We start from the raw sequence: 16042 nt of genomic DNA on the forward strand, positions 1-16042 counted from the left end.
TTGAGGCTTTAGTTAGTGCTGCTGCCAAAATGGTACTCTTACCTACAGAAAGTAGAGTGTTCTGGCTATTTGTGAGAGCAACTCACAATTTCAGAAATTCTTCCAAGTTTCGCTCTTTTCCCTCTCTTCATTTTCAGATTTGTAAGCTTATGTAGCTAAAACTTTGTCCCTTGCAGAGAAATCTCATCTGAATTTACTTGAATCAAAATATTTTTCCAAATCCTTAGAGAAAATGTCTGAGATGCATCTTGACATGAAGCATATTTCAGATTCATCTCTCTTATCTATCAGTAGCTAAGCTTTCACTCATTTTTGTGAACTAGATCTTAGCAATTATGACTTTGTTTTGAGCTGTGTGTTTTGCATTGATGTTGTTTATATTTCCTTTCTCCTACCTGACAACATGGCTTCTGACAGGATTCTTCTCTGGACAGCTCGTAGAAACAGACTTTTCAAGAAGCTTCTCTGTTTCTGATTGTTTAATGCAGGGCTGTGGGTAACAACTGGAGCTTCCTTATTCAGAAAGTCCTTGGATGGGAAGAAATTCTTTGTAAGGTTTTCACGGTAAAGCCACGCTGCTTTCAAAGAGAGATCTCTCGTGTGCCGAAGAGGTACCACAGAGAAAACCTGAGTGGTGGCTTTCTCTTTTTTTTTAACTTAAATAAAAAGAGGTGGTATGAGAATGTGGGCTTCCTCAGGGTAGCTGGACCTATTGGCCACCCCTCTGCCAGGGAACTGTTTTCAGATTGCCATATGATCTTCAGATCGTATCTTCTTACCATGTCATTTGGCACTGGCTGGCCTTAAACCAGTCAGAGAAAGATGGTATTCTTGATTGATAGAAATTACGGAAGTGGTATTCTAACTCTACCTTCTAGGGCTTGCTTTGTATTGCAAATGTTCAGAGGGTTTCCACAATGCTGATTTGCTTCTATTCGTCACTTCTGTGAAAACGATACGCCTTTTGAATTCTATTTCTTCAGTGTCCTCTTAACTAGTGCTTGGGATTTAAAATGGAAATTAGCTATGTGCTGCAAATGATTAAGCTCCTGATTATAAATTTAAATATTTTAATGCTTTTATAATCACACCTCCCCAATCCTTAATATACATTTATGTGTGTGTGTATGTATATATAAAATATCAACCTTTTGCACTAATTGATATTAAAAAGGAGGACATCTTGAGTCATCCTTCAGCTGCAGAACCCAAGCAACTAATTTGCAATACTCCATCGGGCCTGCCTTTTACTAACATTCATGAGGGTGCCAGCATGTGTAAATGAATCCTTGACATCCATTTTTCCTAACTGGATATTTCTTAGAACTGCAGATGAAACTTTATTAAACAGTAGCTGAGGCTATTTGGTAGGTATGGTACCGGAGACAATGCCTCATTTATTGGTTTCCTACGTTAGGTTTTCTTTCCTGTTCAATTCAGTTTCCTGCTAGTGAAATGCTCTAGGGTAGAGAATTTCATGTGATCATGGCATGTGATCACACGTGATCATGGCAACTTAACTGAAGTAAGTAGTATCTGTACTACTTTTTGATAGTCCTTGATAAATCATGCACAGAGATAATTTTAAGGAGACTTTGTAAAATTAACACAAATTAGCAATTAAGCCTTTGGGATGTCATAATCTATTTTTCCTGCATTTCTTCACCCCTTTTGTTTCTGTATTGTCAGAAGGTCTCTGTATTGCATGTCTCATTATTCCACAAGATAAGTATTTTCTGCATTTGTTTGTATTGTGGGGATGCAGGGTGAAGTACCCTCTGGAAGCACGCTTGAGGTTTGAGTGTCATGTCTGTTCGGATTGTTTGTCTGCAAACTGTGACAGTCTCATTATGAATTATGCCTTTCAAATTCAGAGATATTTATTGTGAAACAGTAATGGGGAGAAGAGTAAGTCTCCTTTGCCTGTGAGAGCAACTGCCAGTTCCGGCAACTAATTTTTCTGTGTTGGGAAGAATTATTTTTGGGGTACAGACTCCCTCTCCAGTATTAAGGGGAAAGGTGTTGAACGCATTTTTCCTTCAGAATCCGAGGACTTTCTCTGAAAGCCCAGGTAGAACAGACAGATGATTTTCTTCCTTCTTGCAAGACAGATTCTTGTAAACAAATGGAGAAAGGGCAGAAGGCACAGAAGTTCCAGAGAGTGAGTGCCCAGCTGCCTCCATAGACTTGAAACAGAGCAGCTAGTTCTCCACCGAGGCAGGGGCAGTGAGTACTACTGAAAAATCTTACTGACCGTTCTTCACTAAAGGAGCAGTATTGTGTGTTAGAATCAGCTGAGGATGCTGTCTGCAGTATTGACAGCACAGACAAGACAGGTACTGTGTCAGTGTGCTCCCCTCTCCTCCCTGGCTAGCGAAGCACTGTTTTGAATATATTTTGGGAAGAGGGAGTACTTTACATACTACAAGTGTATACAGAATTCCTCCTCTTAAACAGATGTTGCTGCTATGATTTATTCTGGTTGACAGGAGCAGGTGGAGGGAAGCATCACCTGTTGCGAAAGAAAAACAGGTTCAAGCCAGAAACCCAGGTTGGCACTGTCTTCCTGTGAGCACATGACCTTTCCTTTCTAGTAGCACATTCCAATAAATGCTAAAATTAGTCCTGAATTTTACTTAGGCCTATGCAGACAGCCAAATGGGAATTTGCTAATATTGTAAGGGTTATCTCATAAAGCCCCTTGATACAGAATCATAGTGTATGTGGGGCATAAAATACTGGAGATTAAAATGTCACAAATCAAATATTTTCCTGTTCATAACTGTTGAAGAAAAACAGAGCCTAGGTCTCACACAAGATAGATTTCTCAACGTCTGCACAGAGTATTCATAATTTTACTAGGAGCAAGGAAAGCAGCCAAGTTTTCACAAAACTGACTAAAGGTGAACATCTCATTTCACACAAAATATTTTGTTATTTACTTTTATGATTATCATTACAAATTCTAAATCTTTCTTCCTCTTTTCAAATAAGGAAGTTACCTGTCCTTGCAATTTTTGTTGCTCAGTGTTTACTGCAAAACACTGAAGGAGCTCAGGTAATACTATTTCCATTCCATGCTTGGAATCACAAAGGTAGTCACATTGCAATGCCAGCTTAGCAGCCACATTTCTTTCCTGCAGAAGTTTTGGCCTTGTGATGCATTAGGTGTGCTGTGACAGTGTGGTCTGAATGGATCAAGACATCTCCTTTTTGCGAAGACTGAGTGTGTCTCTGGCTGGAGTGCTGGATGCATTTGGGTTGTTCTGTCATCCATCCCAGAAAGCACAGTGACAGGCACTTGTGCCATATTCTGCTGCTTTCCTGCCCAGGTTAAATCTTCTGAGGCTTGGCAGCACACACAGGCTCCAGGTGTTCCTTTCTGGGCTGGCTCTGCTGTCCGGCCAGCCAACAGGACTGCGCCAGGAGTGGAGCAAATCCAATTCCAAATTCTCTCTACAAACAGGTCACCAGAGCTGGAGCTGAAAGCAGGCCTGTAACCATGACTGTGAGCTGCTTGGATGGATGTGTGTACGGCATCCCTGCTGTATTTTGGCTTTCACAACCCGATCCATGGACCTTCTGCTATAATTTTCAGCATTTGACAGAATTGATGTGGGACACAAGTTGAATTTCACAGCTTCAGATGTTTTCAGGGCACCTGCAGGACTCGTGTATGGCAGGATGCCTACATGATCAATGCTCTGTGTGCGCATCTAAGAAACTTTAGCCTTTGGTGTGGCCATGGTAAGCGACCCACATCTCCTCCTCCAAAGGCCCATCCCAACAAATCTGACCTACCTGTCCGCAGAATTGCATGGAGAAAAGCAAAACCAGAATGGACTCTGCATTCAAAACGGTCTTTATTGTGCTGATGTGTTTCAGGACAGCAAAGATCTTGCATGATTCAAGTAGCCATCCTATTCCGATGTGAGGTGCTCTTCTACTTGATGTCAGAAATTGTTTTGATCAGCCCAGGATGGAACTCATGGTTCTGTTCTTTCCTGAGACACCCTGATGTCTTGTGTGTTACAAACTAGCTTGCCTACATCTTTGTACAAAGTCTGCTTCACCAGGGAGGGCTGTCTGTCATCCTTTTGTGTCTTTTCAGGACAGGTATCGTCACGGATCCCTCCAGCAAAGTCCAGCAGGGCACGTCCTGCCTGCTGTCCCTCTGCAAGATGGTGTGCACTCATTCAAGATGTGATTGCCCTGGCAATTCCCAGAATATATTCCTACATAAAAATATATTAATACAGGCATCTGCACCCTGCCTCAGGTTAGCTTAAAAACAAGGACATAAAAATGTTGGCTAGGGACAAGCCCTTACACAGACCTGCATGCTGGAGCAATGGTGGAGGCAAAGGAGGGATAAAGTTAATGTGAGAGGTTGTTAACAAATAGGACTGCTTGTGTGAAGAAGCCTTATGAGGTGTTACAGTTCTCCGGGGTGGTATGAGGCTACATGAAAGGCCTAAACTGAAACTCTCCAGCATGAGGTGCTATGGCTGAGAGGATCTTCAGGAAAAAAAACAGGAGCAAGTAGGAACCGAGAAAGCATTTCAAAATTTAGAGTCACCCAGGAGATCTGTAGCAAGGTGAGAAACACAGGGCTCATTCTTTTCCTCCTGGCATCAGTGCAACAGATTCTAGAAGCTTAAAAGTACCACCCCATTAAATAAACCCCCTTGGCCCTGAAAGTTTCAATTCTTAGGAGCCTGTTATAGCCCATTTAAGTAGTTTAATGCCACTATAGTATCTTTTTAGTTTAAGTTAGATTGCAGTTTACTAAAATATTCCTCTCCAAGCAGTGTGGGTTAGCACAACACAAATTGCAGCTGTCCTGGCTGTGCCCCCTCTCAGTTTCTCGTGCAACCCCAGCCTGCTCAATGACAGGACAGCTTGAGAAAAGACCTTGGAGTTGCATAAACACTGCTTAGCCACAGCTGGAACATGGGAGTGCTATCTAGCTGTTTTGGTCACAGATCCAAAACACAGCACCAAATGAGCTGCTTTGAAGAAAATTAACTCTATCCCAACCAAACCCAGAAAAATGGGTAGTAGGATGCTTCATGCATGAACTCATTATTTTAAATTCATTCTTTTATAAGTATGTGTGAAGAAGGGCTTCCTGCTAAATCTCACATATTTCCCAGGAGGGAAATGTTCAGAAGAGACCTGGCAGTTTGCAGAGCAGCTTAAAAAAAAATGCTGCCCAAAAGAAAAGCCAGAATGAAAACAACAGATAAGGAAGGTTATAAAAAAAGAAGGAGCTAAACAGGTTATTTTATAATCTAGGGATAAAAATGTGATAGAGTAGTAAAATAATTTATTAGGTTAACTATGGAAAAATGGACAAGCCTTTGCAAAACCAGGTATTTTTCAGGTAAAGACAAAGGTAGCAAGTTTTAAACTGCTTCTAAAATATGTGTGGGTTTTTTTTCTGACAGTTGCTGGTTGGTCTAATTCTACTTTTCTGACAAACTTCTATCTAAAGCTGATTTAAGTGATGCAGAAGCAGTAACAGAAAGATGCAGGAAGGAAGCAAATGGATCTGAATATGAGAAAAGAGAAAACTTGTTGTGTCTTAGTAAGTGCTATATAGTATTAAAAGTGTTTGCAAATACAAGAAATTGCTTACACCATGTTTGTGTGATTTCTGACACAGAACAGGTAATAGGGCTGCTGGGGGGGTGCATATTCAAGGTGTGTAGATGAGTTCCCTCGCATCCCCTTTCCCCTAGTCCTCTCACAGCAGTACTACTTATTGAGTAAATGACAGGCTAAAAGTAGAGAGTTGGATTCCATCAGTATGTATGTTAATTTCAGTGCCAAAAGATTCCCAAAGATATTTTCTTTAAAGTTTCTCTCCTGCCCACCAAAAGAATGAACAGTATTCCGAAGTCAGTGAGTTTTCTTAGTGTAAAGTTTTTAAAGTTTTCAGGTATTATTTGATTTCTAAGAACTGAAATATAAATGCATATAAGCAACACAAAGTCTCTTGATCAGGACCAAGAGTGACAGTAACAGCTTCTTTCATACTTTAGAGATGTATTTAGTAACTCAGTGGTTAGGTGTTCCTCTCCAAGTTTCACCGTAATGGTGAATAATGTCCTCACACTGTTTGATGTGCACTGTAACAGTAAAACTGCTCTTAGGAGGACATGCCTATGGATTTTCAAACGTCTCTCCTCGTTGTTCCCCCTGGCCTTTGTCATAAATTTCTAGGAATGAAATTCCAAACAGCAGTTCAAGTATGTTGCGAGGGTCACTCCATTTGGGAAGGCTGGAATCACTAGTGGAGATAAGAAAGTCTGTAAGCAAGTTTCAAAGTGCAGACACACACTTCCAGGCTGCTTCTGCAGATTGTATCTCTGTTAGCTGGAGATGGAACCATTAGTACCATTCAATCATTAGAAGAGCTCAGGAAATGAGCCCTGCAATGTGTGCGTCTGCTTCTTGTGGTTCAGTCATGCGATTGTGCTGCCTTCCCCTTTCTTTCCAGTAGGGATGGGGACTTCTTGCAGCCCCACGGTGCTGGGAGCCCTACAAGGACTGAGGATGTGCTGCTGTGGCTTCAGGCTGCAGACCCTCGGATGGCAAAAGCAGAGCTGTGTCTGTACTGCAGAGGGGAGGCTGAATGTGGGATGTTTCAGGTTAAGGAGAGCAGTCAAGGAAAGAGAGACAGTGCATCGCCAGAAGACATGTTGAGAATGGCTTTTCATTTATTTAGTCTTTTTATTATGTTTGACCATTGTGCCGAAGAACTGGGAGTTTTCAGAGACTAATGACCAAACAAAGACCTGTTTAGCACACAGAGTTTCAGCACAGGGCCAGTGCAAGTGTATTAGAATATGATTTTATGTTGTCCCCAAGTTAATTATTACACCATATATTTCATTTGCCTTAACAGAATTTTCTCTTTTGCTTTCCCTAGAGTTTCTGGGTTTTCATATACATATAAAAATCTATGCCCTCCTTCAGAGTTTTTGCAGTGAGAGTTTTGGGGAGGCAGTCCAAGTGGAGCAGTGGCTTACAGGTGGTGTTATAGAAGTTAGGGTTCACAGCTTTATGTTTAGGCAGATCCACTAATCCATTGGCTCACAGCACACGCGGGGAGAAGCAGACCTCCTGTTTAGCTGGAGAAGCAACTGCCATTTTTCTGCATGAGAAGCCATTTAGCTTCCTTGCTTTGAATCAGTCTGGTTTTGATGACATCCAATGGATTCAAAGCAAATAAATGGAAAAATTTGGCATTGGAGTAGAAACAACAAAAAGGAGTTTCTTGGGAAGGAGAGAATGAGTTGAGGACCGTTTGGGAATAGCAGTTTGAGAGAGATGTGGTGGAGAAAGCCATGGGAAGGAGAACAGGCATGCAGGGGGCATATGAGGAAATTGCTGAAGAAAAACCAAAGAGATGACTCACAAATGTAGGATTGGGAGAGTGGGAATAAAGATGCTACAGGGAGACTGCTGCACAGGGTAAAGTTTGCTGGAGGACCACCAGATGGGAAAATCAGGAAGGTCTGTGACTTTGCTGCAGAGCCGTGTGACTGGATAAACCATATGGATCCTATCAAGCCACTGAGGAGGACTATGGGGGAAATTTTCTTTTCAGACTGCTCTGGAATGTATTCTCCAGGTGGACAGACTTTTCCACCATAAGTGAAATCTCAATACCAAACCCACATTTATTCTATTTTGTGAGCACAAACTGTTCCAGAATAAAATCAATTTTATTCATGATAGAGAACTTTCATGACTTACTCTAGCATATTTGCCAAGTATACAGGTCCAAAGAGAGCTATAAAACTTCTTGGTCTTGGAATGAATACATAGCAGTTGTGTTGTTTTTATTAGTGTATTGTTTTTATTAGTGTATTGTTTTAGTACTAACTTACAATGAAATGGTACTGCATGTGCCTTTCTGGTTGTGGAACTATTTGGATGGAGGGACTAGCAGAGAGAAGAATGTAAATCAAGGAGGGGATGTAGGAGTTATTGCTGATGCTTACAGAGGAAAATGGGATCAGAGATCTACTAGAAATTTGTTAACGTGAAATTTTAAGCTAATGTTCAGGAATCAGTGCAGGAGGGATGATAGAACAGACAGATAGATAGACAGACAGAGTACAATATTTTTTTCCTACTACTTCTCTAAACATTTGTTTTAAACTTGAAAAGGTGCTTTCTCCAACCTGAATAAACCATAGCCATACTTAGATGGCAGTTTTGCCAAGATGACTGTGCAGTGAACACATGATCTACAATTTTGTGGTGATTGAGGTATAATCACAACTGTCATAATTAAACTTAATTTTTCATGGTGTGTCTGCATTTTAAAGCAATGCCTCACCTGCAAAACATCCCCACACAAAACTTCCAGTTTAGATAAAGTCTGTTCTCTTTCCTGTGTTTTCTTAATGAACATAATTTTAGAAAAGTTAAGCAACCAGGAAGTTAAAGTTGTAGCTGCCTAAAGTGCACTTCTAATCTGAAAAATCGTATCTCCATAATGAAGAAGTAATAGCCTGCAAAGTGTTAATCAGTAAGAGGTTGTGAAGATACCGTACTTGAATCCCCAATTTGAAATTTGGGTTTTACTTAAATATGTTCACTTTTCTGTCCCAGTTATTATGAGGATAGCCTTGAGATTTTTAAATATTCTTAGCCTAAGGAGGTGTGACTGAGATGTTTTCAGATCTGCTTATGCAGCAGTACACTTCTTAAGCTTCACCAGCACACAGTGTTTAAGCTAATTGGCACAATCAGCGAAGAGGAATGTGTTACTTCTTTGTGTAGTGTTTGTGTAGTGACAGTATGAATGTCCCCGTATAAAAAAGATTAAGGATTGTGGCCTAAACTGTCCTGGCTATGATGGTGGACTAATGCTGCCTAGTGATCGGCTGTGCTTGGAAAAGGGAAAAGTGACAAGAACATTGTTTTTTGAAAAGGTTGACAGACTTCAGGCATACAAAAGTATCCTATTAAATCTGCACTCTAATGTGCAATTATATTAGTCAGTGTGACTCACCGATATAATTAGAAACACACTGTTTATTTGTTTCCCTAAAACTAATGAGTTTAACTTACTCCTCCTTTAGGAATAGTAGATCCATCTTGTGTTTCAGTGGATCACACATGAAGGCTTATCATTTTAATGGTCAATATCATTGTTTATTTAGAAATGTCATAATTTCCTACCACATAGTAATTCCCAAATGAAACCACTCATAATACAGAGCAGCTTGTTTACTTTGGGAGAGAGGCATCAGTTCAGCAGGTTAGGAATTTTGCAAAATCAGGGATTTAAAAGATGTTGATTAGTTTCAACCACAGCTGTTAATGAGTGAGTCAGAGCTGACAAGAATTTTTGCTGAGGGTGTTTACTGCATACAATTTTTTTGCCTAAATCCAAAGGAGCTCCCAAAGGAACACCTGTGCATGAATTGCCAATGCCCTGCAGTTAAATAGTAGTTCCAGTAACAGAATGTTATTCTCTACTCCGAGCTCCTCATTCTCTGATTCTTTGCAGTAAATCTCAAAGGATCTTGGTTTTCTCCTTGGATAGAACAGGAACAGTTTTCGAAGTCTGACAGGTTTCCAGTCACTCCTCCTGTTTCTCATTACTGTCTTAAGATACCATCTTGTTAAATTTTACTAGTAAAACTTGAAAAATACCTGCCAGGTCATGTTCAATAAAGATGCTGTACAATGTTTATTTTTATCATACATTTTCCTTGTGAAACACAAGTATGGGAATTAAGGTAAAATACTGCATCACGGAGACCTGGATCATGAAAAGGTTAGTGGGGTTTAGCAAGACAGGATGTTTCAACTGTAGCCATTTTGAATTGCCAGTCTGAATTAGACTCACGTAAGAAAGTCATGTATAATAAGCAGGTTTTCACTATTAGACCCCCCTCTATGATATGAAGCTTTACCCCAGCATTCAGTGCAGTTTTTCTTCCTCCTTTGTATACCTTTGTTTTGAAAACAAAAGGTGAGGGTTTTTTAAGTTTTCAGTTTTCAGAATTGTTTCCAGTTTTTGTGATTGAGACTGATTATGTTGGATGTCAGTACGTTCCCTACTTTACGAATACATGATTTTGAAATGCAATACCTTACATTGCTTGCTTCAGTGTAATACAACTACTCCACCATAAAAAGTTTGTTCCCCCAAGGTACAAACAAAATAAGTTCTGTATTTACTTCATGGGTTCAACCACAAGAAATTTGACCTTCACTTAATTTTCGTGGGTTTTTGCTTGTTTTGAAAACATACAACATCCAACACATTCATCTATCTTCTGTTAAAACCGTTACAAAAGATTATTGATTTAGTATGTAACATCTCAAACTAATAGAAATAAAGCATTTTTATTTTGTGTATGATGCAGTAGCAAAAATCTAATATTTCTAGGTAGCAGTTTCTGTTTCCAAACAGTAAAAAACTCCCAGGAGCAGTCTAAATTAAAGTTCTCTTTTCACACAGAAAAAAAATTCCTGCCTGTAATCTGCCTAGCTTTAGATAAACGCATTAATACGAGGCTCTGCCTTAATACAGGAATTGCAGGTCTCCATCTACCCACTTATGCAAATTGGCTTCCAAAGTTCAGAAAAAACAAAACGTCAAACAAGATTTAAAAAAAAACAAAAAGAGGATTGGAGTGCCTTCCTGCTGCCTGGATTTCACAGGGGATTTTCTTCTCCAGTGGAGAGCCGGGTTTCTGAGATTCTAGCCACCAAAGCAGGCTAATGCATGCGAAAATAATCAATAGAGGTGCTGAGGAAAGAAATGAGACTTAAGTAAAGCCAGCCACCAGTGTCTGGGTGAATGTGTCTTCCTGAGATACCGTGTGGTCAAGTATACCCTTGTTAACCACACAATGACAAGACGCCAACATCCACAGCACCAAACAGGTGATTCTGGAAGGTGCTGTGTACCCCGAAGCTCCCAGTGACCTGGGACCTTTTCAGGTTCACTGAGGACTGAAGCATCTTGTCTTGTGATTTAGATCATTGCCAAGCTGACTAGCTTAGATTTTGAGACAGGTAAGGGTGTACCGATGTTTCTAGTCCTAAATTAATCTGAATAAATGTACATTAATTTATTCCAGCTGCAAGGGGAATGCAGACAGCTGCATGATAGTCTCAGATTTCCTGTTAAATAAAAGTAAATGGATGACTACAAAAGGGAGATACTATCTGGGTTCTTTTTAAGTGTGGGGAGGAAGCTACATGTTGCAACAGAGACATTTTTCCAGCTGAAACCTTCCTTATCCGGAATTTGTAAATTAAATTTGTCTCCTCCTTTCCTCCCTGCTGGGCACATGTGTTGTGTCCCGTAACTGGAATGATTACCCATCCTTATCCAGACATCTTTAGCCAACAGTTACTTTTGAGTAACAGTATCCCGTAACACTTTCATCTAATGCACAACAACTAGAAAAACAGAACCTATAGTAGAATGTAGCCCTTAAGTATTCGCCCAGTTCAGAAGATGCTACTGGACTAGTTATGCTCCATATGCTTGCTGAAACACAATAAGGGAGGACAAGTTATTCCATGAGCAACAGAGCTAATGAAGCCTGATTTCCTCCAGATCTGCAGATCTGTACACTCTGTCACCCACCACCTCTCCCTGCAACTAGCTGGTTTCCCTGCCAGCATCCCATGAGATCTGCATCTCAGTAACTTGAGATCTTCCTGTGCTGGCAGTGTTTCCAGTTCAGCATTTGCCTCTGTGTTCTTGTTTTTTTCTTTTTCTTCTCCCTACTTCTAAGGTGAGGGGAGAAACACTCTGGAGTTCAGAATGACCTAATGAGCTAAGCAGTGCAACGTGCCGAGGGGTCAGCCAATGCTCATAGGATGAACAACCCACCACCATATGCCAAAGGGAATGGGAAATAGCTGTTTCCCCAGCTTTGCCTTCAGTACAAATGTCAGGTTTTATTTTCTCTCTCTGTATATATGTAAAATCTGGGTAATTGAATATATTTGTGGTGCCTAGTTCTGCCACACAGGCTGAAATGGATCAACAGGTTCAAAAGTGTGAAGAAGAGACTGAAAAAGCAGGTATGCTGTAATGCTAGTAAGAATATCTGCCATCTACTATTGATAGGCATAGCATAAGCTGTTTGAGACATTTGGATGGCATGACTGTAGTACAGATAAATTCAAAAACCTGGGTAATGAAGTTTAGGTTAAAAGCCAGCAGAATGCCACTGAGCTGGAGGATTCTTTTGTAAATTAGGAAATGGACTCAGAGTCAGCTGAGTCTTAAATAAGACTGTTTCTCAGTCTTAATTAAATAATGTATAAAGAACAAAATTCAAGCTCTATAGATCCTTTTCTTGAAGTTTTTGTCCTCTTTAATAGAGTAACCAAAACCATCTCTCACTTCCCAGATGAGTTATTATTTAGGACTGGATAAATTTATTTAGCATTTGGAAAGTTTTATGTGTCTTCCATCACCCAGCCATGCCAACTGTATTCAAATAAATCAGCACCGGTATATGTAGTCATTCAAATAACAATCGTAAGAGGCTGTGTTTATGGGAGTTGTGATGTCACAACCCCATGGTGTATGTAATTATCATGGGATCTCCATCCATAGGGGGTAAAAAAAAGAGTGCTTTAGCCCTTACATGAATGCTAATTCTGAGTCTTCTTGCACGCATTTATTTCCCCCCTTTCTCTGTGCTTTCTGCTGCCACTATGGGTTTGTGTTGAAGAAAATGGTTTATTTTAAATCCTTTTTACTCTTTCTTTCTAGAACTTAAAATTTAACTCCTGTGTTTTATATAATCCACATTACTGTAAGCAATGTAACTTGACTACTCTCAAGAGGTCTTTTCATCTCAGGAGAGTTTTCTTCATGCGGCTAGGGCAATTACATTCAAGTCTCAAGAAACAAGACTGTTTAAAAAAGTGGCTATTTTAACTGGATCAAAAAATATGAGCTATTCAGTACAAGTAAATGCCATGTAATGGAAACATAAAAATAGCTAACTTGAAATATTAAAAATGCTAGATTGGTATCTTACAGCTCAGAAAGCAACTTTTAATAATTGCTGTTATAGCAGTTACATATAAAATGTCTTTCTGATGCAGCCATTTGTTTACTACAAAGGTACTTAACAGACAGCCCTTCACCATCACAGGAGTTCAAAATTATGGAGAATTAAATATCTATCTATCTATCTGTCTATATCTATTTATTGTGAAGAGAGCTAAGTATCTATCTACTTCAAGTAAGATACTCAATTCATTCTCTGAATAAAACTACAGCAAAATTGACTACTCCATGCAGGTGAGTAGCAGCATTTTTTTCTAATGCTCAACACCTATATATTCTGTCCTTCTCTTTCCTTTTGTACCAAATATTTTTCGTTTGGCAAATGAATGGATCATCCGTGTCCATTGTGCCATTTTAGTAGGCTTCAGTAATTGTTGCCTCTACTCATTATTACCTTGACTTGCCTTCCTGGAGAGGGGCAGCTGCTTGCTCTGTCTGCATCATAAGATGCTTTTTAGGACCAGACAGATTTTACCAAAACACATGACATTATTTGTTTATAAAGGCTCCTCCATGTCATATGTGCATGATGGATTGCCAGGTTGCTCATCAGTCTCAGGATCTCTGCTTCCTTGTGGTGCAGGAGTGTCTCTTGCCTCTCTTCTCCAGTCTTGAGAGGATTCAGCTTTAGCAGTCCATTAAAAAGTGCAAGGGTAAGGCCGATAAACTACAAGAAGTGGAAAGGAAAATGGGCTCCTGACAGGAGATTCAGAGACAGGTGCTGTATAAAAAGTGTGAAAGGGTAATTCAATACAGCAACCTCGTGCTGCTCCTCAGTTTTTTATAGGACTTGGAGTATGCTGATATGCCCTTAAAGAGTATTTCTGCTTTACTATGATCCTGCAGCATAGAAAAAGAATTGCTGGCCTGTGAAATACAGTGTGCCCTATAACTGCATAGTTTAGCTATACTTTGAGGGGTTAGGCATCATTGGTTATTGAATAACAATAGCAGAACATAAACCTTGGGCTAAGCTTTCTCCCCAAGACTTTCTATTCCTGTGATTTCCTGTCTGCAAAACCTCCTGCTGCCTGAGGCCACAGTTTTACTCTCACCTGTCAAACCCAGATGAATTAACTGAACCCAGTGGGACCTCTTGTATTTCCTGGTATTACAATTGAATGAATCTGATGATTACATCAGCCAATTTTACTGGAGCAATTTTTAGGTGTTTTTCTGAATCTTCATATATGTTCTATGACTTCCATTTTAAATAACACCAAGTTAATATGTAGAGAGCCAAATGGTGGGCTTTCTTCAGATGCTCCTATGGCATATACAGGCAATATATGCTGTATAATCTTTCTGAGAAATTTGGGCATATAGCTGTGTCCTGGGTTCAGCAGTAGCAGTCATGTTTCTCCTTTGTGGTAGCTGGTGCAGTGCTGTGTTTTGACTTCCAGCCTGAGAACAGCGCTGGTGATACCGATGTTTTCGGTTGTTGCTAAGTGATGTTTACCATGACCAAGGACTTTGTGAGGCTCATGCTCTGCCAGGGAGGAGGGGAAGCCGTGAGGAAGCAGGGACGGGGCGCCTGACCCAGGCTAGCCAAAGAGGTATTCCATACCACAGCACGTCATGCCCAGGGTGGGGGGTAACTGGGAGTTACCCGGAAGGACACGGGCTTCCGGGTGGGACTCGTTTCTTGGCCGGTGGTATCGTATTCTCTTCCCTTGTTATTTTCCCTTATCATTGTTGTCGTTGGTGGTAGCGGTGGTGATTTGTGTTGTACATTGGTTGCTGGACTGTTCTTGTCTCAACCCGTAGGAGTTGCCCCCTTTCGATCCTACTCCCCGTTCCTCCGGGAGCGGGGAAGGGGAGAGCCCCTGGGGGGGAGGGGAGGCCCTTGATTGCTCTCAGCCCAGCACCACTCACTGCGAGTGAGTGAACAAGCTGTCTGGCTAGGGTTTAAACCACGACAAGCTGGCTTATTCAAATATCTCTAGGGTAAAGCTCTCTTTGTTAAACAGCCTAAGACAATAAATGCAAAGGTGGTAAAATGCTGAAGTGAACAGGTCTGGGACTGTGTCTCCCTACACATTCTAAAGTCAGAACTGTGTCTCCACCGACTGCTGTGGGTTTTTTTACCATGAGCTGACAAAGAGTCTGTGGCTGCTTCAGCATATCCTGTCTCTTGATCGAAAGCAAAAGCTTGCTATGGGCTATACATTGTGCAGAAGTCTTCCAAACCATTCCATAAATCCTTTACATTTTTTCACAGGCAGATGGTTTACATTTTCCATTCTCTGCTATATCTGCACTGGGATAAAGTCTTTTATCTTACAATGACTTCAACTGAAAATTAAACAGCCATCCATTACACCATGTTTCTTCAGTTGAGAAATACTCTGCAAAAAGCTCTTTTGAGCTTATTACCTTTGCCTTAGAAATCCTAGGACTATGTAAAGCTCTTTGACACTGTAGGCTCTATAACAGCATACAGTAAGTTTAGAATCAATGATAATTTATGTGGGATACCTACACTGTTTCTCAGCCAAACACCTCAAAGGCGGAGGACAGTATATTCTGGGCTCAAGAGAAAAAGCAATCTTGATGTGGCTGAGAAAAAGGTGATTTGGTTCCATTCCTGTCTGCTCCTCTGAGAATGTTTTCTTCGTTTTAATGTTATTATAACTGACAAGAGTCTTCCTCAGCCAATGCTGTGTGGGACAAGTGGGTGTAACCCCCATGCAAGTCATTAGTTCTTTAATTCAACAGAGTATAAACGCAAAATTTAGGAAGCAGAGTCATACCATTTGCACTAATTTGGTTTCATACTAATATTCTTGATAAAAATTCAGTCTTGTTAAGCCAATCTGGGGTTTGCTCTGGCTTGTCAGCTCTCAGATGTCTCAATTTTAAGTAGGAAAAGTGCCATGCCATGCCATGCCACTTCATCATTGCTTCCCTTCTTCCTCTCTCTTCATTTCCTCTTTAAAGGGACAGAGTGGCTTCATATTC

This window comes from Pezoporus wallicus, unplaced genomic scaffold (genome assembly GCF_028554395.1).
Source record: "Pezoporus wallicus isolate ANWC-B61680 ecotype Strahan unplaced genomic scaffold, APGP_CSIRO_Pwel_v1 contig_7000, whole genome shotgun sequence".
Lineage (NCBI taxonomy): Eukaryota > Metazoa > Chordata > Aves > Psittaciformes > Psittacidae > Pezoporus > Pezoporus wallicus.